This window comes from Amblyomma mixtum, unplaced genomic scaffold (genome assembly GCF_055824585.1).
Source record: "Amblyomma mixtum isolate Tamu unplaced genomic scaffold, ASM5582458v1 scaffold_20, whole genome shotgun sequence".
Taxonomy (NCBI): domain Eukaryota; kingdom Metazoa; phylum Arthropoda; class Arachnida; order Ixodida; family Ixodidae; genus Amblyomma; species Amblyomma mixtum.
In genome coordinates, this window is record NW_028317717.1 from 1,260,372 (window position 1) to 1,268,834 (window position 8,463).

The 8,463-nt window shown below is 43.0% G+C and overlaps 1 long non-coding RNA gene across 1 annotated transcript; it reads right to left on the reverse strand.

The window, feature by feature from the left end:
• Positions 1-2,388: 2,388 nt before the first annotated feature.
• LOC149324744 (uncharacterized) lies at positions 2,389-8,192 on the reverse strand. The gene is made up of 2 exons (XR_016286713.1): positions 8,112-8,192; positions 2,389-2,515 (listed from the first exon to the last, which is right to left on the reverse strand). It is a non-coding gene; the product is annotated as an uncharacterized LOC149324744 (long non-coding RNA).
• Positions 8,193-8,463: the final 271 nt, after the last annotated feature.

Below are 8,463 nucleotides of genomic sequence, written 5' to 3' on the forward strand. Positions count from 1 at the left end.
CGTGAAGTTTGCCCTGGCGTACATATTCGATTATATGCTGATGACTGTGTCTTATTTCGCGATGTTAGCATTGAAAACGATCAGAGTGACCTACAAAATACGCTTACTAATATTGTACAGTGGTGCAAGCGCTGGGACATGACACTGAACGCAGATAAAAGCGTTTCTCTTCGCATAACTAACAAGATAAACGCTCTACAATATGCATATAAATTAGAATCATCACCATTGCAACAAGTAGCGTCCGTAAAGTACTTGGGTGTAACACTTACTAATAACCTTTCTTGGAACTCTCACATAGATAACATCTGTTCACTCGCATTCCGTAAGCTCTGTTATATAAGGCATAAACTTCGAAACGCCACCGCTAACGTTAAGCTCTTAGGTTACAATACTCTAATTAGACCCAAGCTTGAATATGCTTGCATAATTTGGGACCCGTACACTAAGTCTAACATAAGAAAGCTCGAGAACATTCAAAGGAAAGCAATTAGATTCATATATTCAAAATATCTACCCACTGACTCCCCCTCAGACTTGATGCATGCTAACGGTATTGAAGAACTACAGGTAAGAAGACGAAATTTTCGTTTAGATTTTCTTTCATTACTTCTTAACAATAAACTCAGACTTGACCCTTCTGCTTATCTTTCCTCAATGCCAACACGGAATACACGACACTATCACAAAGCTCTCTTAAAACCATATTTTGCCCGGACTAACTCGTTCAAGTTTTCCTTTTTCCCACGCACCATATCCGACTGGAACTCACTATCCGATCCTAATCAACCCTGAAAATCAGACGCGTTCCTCAGCCATCTTTGATATTGCGTATTATGTATTTTTTCTGCTTTGTGTTGCATTGCTGTATTGTTTGTTTTACTACATTATCTTTGCTGTATTGTTGTATTTTTTGTTGCTATAATTTTGCTTTTTGTGCACCTGCCCTTCCTGCTTGGACCTAGCCATGGTCTGCAGTATGTACATAAATAAAATAAATAAATAAATAAAGTGATCCCCGAACCCGTGCTTCAGACATGTGGTTTCTACCGCATCGTCGCACGGGATACTTACTGCAATCACTTACATACCAGGTTCCCTTTGTGTTGAATAAACATGAAAAACTACGTGCTGATTTCACTACTTTTACTCGGAGACAAGTTCGCGAATATTTCGTGAAACATTGACACAATCCTTTTTGTGCTTTGATTGTATCCCTCTGGTAATACCATGAGATTGCACTGTTATTTCGGTAACCACATATCTATTCTTTATACCTGTGTTTATACCTGTGTTTATACCTGTGTTTATACTTGCGTTTATATCTGTGTTTATACTTGCGTTTATACCGTGTTTATACCATGTTTATATTGCGTTTCTACCTGTGTTTATCCCTGTGTTTATGCCTGTGTTTATACCTGTAATATGTTCCATGTAAACCAGCTTCCTGCTAAAACTGTCGCCTGCTGATGTATGCGAGGGCCCTCGGCACTCTCAAGCAGTGAGAAACTGCTTTTTCGCTGAGGTTCCCCCCAACCTAGAGTTGGAAAATAAACATTGAATTGAATTGAATTGAATTGCAAGGCCAGTGGGAAATTGTATGCGATCGGGGGTCCCACCTAGTTTTGTACCACACCTCTTGCTGGCCAGCAACAATGCAGACATATAACGCTTTTTTCCACCAGCCGGAGCTTGTATGTGTAACATTTTGCATATAAGCAGTCAGCAGACATAAAAAAAGAAAGAACGGATTCAAAGAACGAAATTTATTGCATCTACGGTGCCAGTACATCTTGAAATGCACTGTGCCGGAGCCGCTGAATCAATGAGTCATATCGGCACTAATCGTTGCCCTCCCCTATTGAAAATACTGAACGTGGATTCTGCGTGCCTATCTTTGCGTGTTTATTGCCACGCACAATGTGACGATTGAGCGAGGTCGCAGAACGCGAGACATATTTCACACAATTTGCGCAAGCCGAGCAAGCTCACAAATGCGAGACATCTGTCACATAAAGTGCGCAAGCCGCGTAAGGCTCGTACAGCAGGAGACATCCTCGCGTGATATGCGCAAGCCGGATGGGGCTTCCAGAATGTCCGAGAGCCAAGGGTGAGTCCCAGAATGTTCAAGAGCCTTGTCTGGCTCACAGAGCACTAGACAGTGTCAAATGGAGTTACCATCATGATACCGATAATACCTTGCATGGCTGCAAGGCTCGTACATCACTGCTCAACACGTTACGCCAATGCCCTACCTAAAGGCCTCCTCACCTGTCTGTCACTGCCTCATTCAGCATGCATGTTGTGAGATAACAAGCTTTGCAGCAATGGTGCTTTGTGGGATGGCTCTCATGTGTGTAGCATGCTTGCAAAAGGACATAGATAAGGTCACCTTAACTGGCTTTATTAATGCCACATCCCTCATGACGGGTGCCACACAGTGGCTAAACAATTTCTTCAGCTTCTCCAAGTCCAGCAGGTTGGCGTCTTGATCCAGGTTCTCACTATGCAGCACCTGCAAAAAGGTAGCAGTATATGCAAAAAAATTCAGTTAATTTGTTTTCTGGAAATTCCAGAAAAGGGCACAAGTAGTTCTTCCATTAATGAACTAATGATGATTTCGAAAAGTATCAGGTTTGAAATACAGACATTGGAGAACCCGACTCAAGCACGCAGGCTGCTCAGCATCAAACCTGCACAAAATCTAATAACCGTGTCACACAGGCATTTTGAAGGCTTTCAAATGGCCATGAACTCAGTGGCACTTGAATGCAGCTAAATGGGCATTTCCAATAGCCACAGAGTCCCTAGAAGTGTGGACATCTATTAAGATTTTGAAGGCTTTTCTGTGGTATAAATTTGCACTCAGACATGGAGCACTCGCAACTTAGACTAAGGAATAAAATCAAAGCAATTTAATCGCTGAAAGAATACTCAACATGAAATGTACAACTTATTTCACTGAAAAAAAAGAAGGCTGGCCACAAAACACTGCAGCAAGCGTATTATCACTGTTGCCAATAGCACAAAAACAATAAATACCACCTTTTCAAAACTGCGTGAGTGCTACAACAGCTTCCCAGCAAAATTATCAACTTTGACAGTGGCTCCACAGCAGTTTGGTGCGAGATGATGAAATATCTCTACGGCGATCAAGTATTCTGTGTAGCAGCGGCATAACTCCCGAGTTGAAGTGCAAATCTCAAAGCTCAATCTCCCACCTTAACTGTTATCTTTAAATACATATTTAAATTCATTGCAGCGTGCTGCAGAAGTATGTGGTCAGATCATTCGAGAGGATACCTGCAAGCTATCTCAGGAGACGAAAGATCTGATGAAGAAACGCCAAAGCATGAGGACGTCTAACTTCAGAGATAGAATAGGACTAGGAGAGCTATCGAAGTTAATTATAAGTGCAAGGTAGCCAACATAAGAAAGTTTAACATGGAGAAAACCTAGCATGCTCTAAAGCATGGAGGTAGCCTAAAATCAGTGAAGAGAAAACTAATCACTGGTAAAAACCAGATGTATGCGCTAAAAGACAAAGAGGGCAATGTCATAAGCAATATGGATAAGATAGTTAAAGTAGCCGAAGAGTTCTACACAAATCTCTACAGTAGTGAATGTAATCAGAACGTTACAGAGAGAGGCAGTAGAGCACAGCAATGGGACACCCGCCAGTAACGAGGGAGGAAGTAAAGAAAGCCTAAGGAGCAATGCAAAGGGGTAAAGCAGCTGGTGCGGATCAGGTAACAGCAGATTTGTTGAAGGATGGAGGAGAGATTATGCTAGAGAAACTAGCCACCCTGCATACGCTTGCCTCGTGACCACGAGCGTATCAGGAGCTTGAAAGAATGCGAACATTATTTTAATTCATAAGAAAGAAGATGTCAAGGACTTGAAGATTTACAGACCGATCAGCTTACTATCCATTGTCTACAAGGTATTTACTAAGGTAATCACTAATAGACTCAGGACAACCTTCGAATTCAATCAATCAAATGATCAGGCAGGCTTTCATAAAGGATACTCAACAAGACACCACATTCATGCAATCAATCAGGTGATAGAGAAATGGGCAGAATACAACCAACCCCAATATATAGCCTTCATTGACTACCAGACAGCAATTGACTCGGTGGAACCACAGCTGTCATGCAGGCATTGTGGAATCAGGGTGTAGAAGAGTGTTATGTGAAAATATTGGAAGATATTTGTAACGACTGCACAGCTACCATAGTTCTCCATAAGGTCAGCAATAAAATTCCAATAAGGCAAGGTGTCAGGCAGGGAGACACGATTTCACCAATGCTATTCACTGCCTGTTTACAGGAGGTATTCCGGGGCCTGAAATGGGAACAGTTGGGGAGAAGAGTTACTGGAGAATACCTAAGTAATTTGAAATTCCCTGATGGCATTGCCTGGCTAAGCCACTCAGGATATGAACTGGAAAGCATGATGAATGAGTTAGACAGGCAGAGCAGAATTGTGGGGCTAGAAATGAACACGCAGAAAACCAAAGTAATGCTCAACAGTCTAGCAAGGGAACAGCAGTTCACAATTGGTAGCGAGGTGCTAGAAGTAGTAAGAGAATATGTCTACTTAGTGCAGGTAGTGACCGCTGATCCGGATCATGAGAGGGAAATAAGTAGAAGAATAAGAACGGGGTGGAGCGCATATGGCAGGTTCTCTCAGATCGTGAAAGCCAGTTGCCAATATCCCCCAAGAGAAAAGTCTAACACAGCTGTATCTTACTGGTACTCACCTATGGGGCAGAAATGTGGAGGCTAACAATGAGGGTTCAGCTTAATTCAAGGACAACGCAGCGAGCTATGGAAAGAAAAATAATAGGTGTAACGTTAAGAGACCGGAATCGGCAGAGTGGGTGAGGGAAAAAACGCGGGTTAATGAAATCCTATTTCAAATCAAAAGGAAGAAATTGGCTCGGGCAGGGAATGTAAGGCGAAGGCAAGACAACCACTGGTCCTTGAGGGTAACAGAGTGGATTCCATGAGAAGGTAAATGTAGCAGGGGGCGGCAGAAAATTAGGTGGGCGGATGAGATTAAGAAGTTTGCGGGGATACGGTGGCCACAATTGGCAGAGGACAGGGTTAATTGGAGAGACATGGGAGAGGTTTTGCCCTGCAGTGCGTGTAGTCAGGCTGCTGCTGATGATGACAGCCTGAGCACACCTACAAAGTAAAACTGTGAACTCGACCCAGCAGCACTTTACTGTGTTGAAAGAGAACAGGTACAATTGAATTACTGCATTACCTTGTTATTATCATTAAAAAGTACAGGGCTCTAAGGACTTCCTAATTTACATCGAAACGAATGGTTTACAGTGAACTTTCACGGATTACACTAACAGGCACTGAAAATCCAACACAGCTGCCCAAGAGAATATTAGGCAGCCGCGCTAGCCTTTTTTTGCGCTATGCTACCTGATACCAGATTAAAATTCGAGAGCAATTTACTCATACTCTAGCACTGGGATACGTTATGCCCCAGACTGATGCAGCTGTCTTACTAAAGGCAGAGAAGCTTTCAGTCTGGGTCATGTGTGCTGTGGCGTGAACACATGCACAGGATCGCCTGCTACCATTCAAGTCCTCTGTGTACACAAATGCAGGTGCAATAGAAAACCCACATCACAAATTTGGCTAGTCTGGTCGGCCAAGCATGGGCCAGCTGATAGCACGAAGCAGCAGGTGCGACACATACCATCATCATCAGCCTGACTAGGCCCAATGCAGGGCAAAGGACTCACCCATGTCTCCACATTAACCCTGTCCTTTGCTAGGTGTGGCCACCATATCCCCGTACCCTTCTTAACCTCATCCGCCCATCTAAGTTTCTGCCGCCCCCTGCTATGCTTGCATTCTTTTCGAATCCACTCCATTACCCTTAAGGACCAGCGGTTATGTTGTCTTCCCATTACAAGCCCCGCCCAGGCCCATTTCTTCCTCTTAATTTCAAGTAGCATGTCATTAACCCGCGTTTCTTCCCTCACCCACTCCGCCCCCTTTTGGTCTCTTAATGTTAGACTTATCATTTTTCTTTCCATAGCTCACTTTGCTGTCCTTATCGTTTGACACGTGTTTTTTTCTTTGTAATAAGGCATAAAGTATTATACATGAATTACCACTTGGCATCCTCCTATGACCGCTAAATAATTTATAATCAAATTTCTTTCTCCTGCTGTATTTGTTTCGGTTTCGACAGCTGAATGATGGCTGTGACGTCAAAGCGAGGTTATTGGTCACGTGAGGCATGAAAAACTGCAATACAATTGGTACTTCTGGCTCTTAAGGAATGCTGGTGTGAGCGCTGTAGCGAATTAAAATGATTAAGCAGCGATTGTAAGTGCAGTTTTTCCACGCCTCACGTGACCTATAACCTCTCTTTGATGTCATAGCCATAGTCAAATTGTTCACCGAAACAGGATGGCAGAAAAAGTTGATTATAAATTATTTAGCGGTCTCACGCGAATACCAGATGGTGATTCATGCATAGTAGTGTCTTCTGCAGCATTATAGAGAAGAAAACATGCCACCAAGATTAGGTGTCTATACTCTTTTAAGCTGAACTCTTTTAATTAGCCTCCACATTTCTGTCCCAAAAGTGCGAAACTTGCAGGCTAAAGAAAAGATTTCAGCTTAAGTACCAAAGTGGCTCTAATCACACGATGAAGCGGAAAAACTCTCGACACTTGAACAGAGAACAAATAGGAATTCCAACAAAATTTTAGATTCTTGTAAGGCTATCAAGCATTTCTGAATATTGTAAACTGCACTTTCACACATACAGTACGCATGTATGCCAAGCTCACATTCAGTAGCCCTGTTTTCCGGCTGTAGTTATCACGATCTGAGCTCAGTTACAGATTTAAAACCAGCCAAAAGATGCAACACAGGAAAAGAGAAGAAAACAGGTTGGACTATCAATTGAATTTTTTGTGAAGGAAAAGAAGGCTCGCATGAAGATGCGCCACACATGACCCACACCAGCGAAAGGCAGGACAACAAATAACTGTCACTGATATACAAGCACGTCATCTAAAAGAGAAAATTCTTTCCGTTGAAGATTGACTAATGGCTTCGCTACTCATACAGCCGTTGCCTTGGAGATATGCATCAAATACCTTACAGATTTGTTTACCACTTCTATACACCACTGAAGTGTCACAGAAATCAGGCGTACACACTGATGGGTCATCTTATGATTTACACTCACGACATTGGCACTGTAGTGCCAGATTAGAAGCTGCCTTCCCCCTAACGAGTTAGTGCTCACTCAGGAACACATTAAAGACGCCTGCACATATCCCTGAAGTAGTTTCTTGCACAAGCTAGCGGAATGTGATAAACCACTTCCTGCAAGTCCTGAACCTAGTTTTATGGCATACCATACTGCTATCCCGGGTTTTAACAGCAGCGCAAAGGCCATCAACGCAATGATTGGCGCAAAAATTACATTTAAAAATTTTCCCGACACTCGATTTGAACTCATGAAGTCTACACAAAGGACTCCATGATAACCGTTCTGAGGTGAATGGCAGTTCAGCCTAGCCTCTGGAATCTGTGCCAAAAAAAAAAAAAAACGGAGTCAGCGCATCGCAATTTATTTCCGATATCAGCCGGTGCTGATGACAATTGTATGTTTTGCTTTCTCTGGCTTATAAAGCTCCACTTTCAGAAAAAGTGTCGTCTTTGTGGTTAGGATGCGGAACATCATCATCACAGGTCAACTTCAGCTTGCCATCAGTGTCCCTTTAATGCCTCAAAGTTGAACAATAGCTCCATTCATAGAGGAGAGCTGTGCATAAATTTCGACCACCAAAGATTCTTTAACATGCACTGACATTGCATAAGACACGAGCAAATATGCATTTCGCCTTGTCGAAACGAAGCCACCACAATTCAATCCCGCGTCTTTGGGCTCAGTAGCCGAACACCAATGCAGTAGGCCACAGCAGCAGGTGAAAAACAAAAGAGAGCCCTTAATAGGCAACCTAACTTGCAAAAATCAACATAACGAGGGGTCACACAAGTAGCAGTGGACTAGGAAAATAAAAGCTACTTGTGTCGGAAGATGTCTTCAGTGCTTACCTCAAAAGCCTGCTTGCTTGCTGGGCATCCTAGCACCAAGTGAAAGGCTGGCACAGCTATACTGGAGAGCTTGGATGAGGCATTGCTGGTAAAGCTATGTGGAGCTTGCTGCAAGGTAAAAAGACACATTTAACAGCAGCACAGTGCAAAAAATGGACTAGAATCAAGCATGTAAGGCAAAATGCAAGGCACAAAAAGGAGCCGGTCGCAGAATGGGACACGACTGTTTAACCACATTTCGAAGTGGGCCAGGCAACAAGAAATTCATAACCACGGCAGTCATTCACAAGCTAGCCTCAGACGAGACATCACTTGCATATCGATATCCAGCATCGTTTCTACAATACATGCC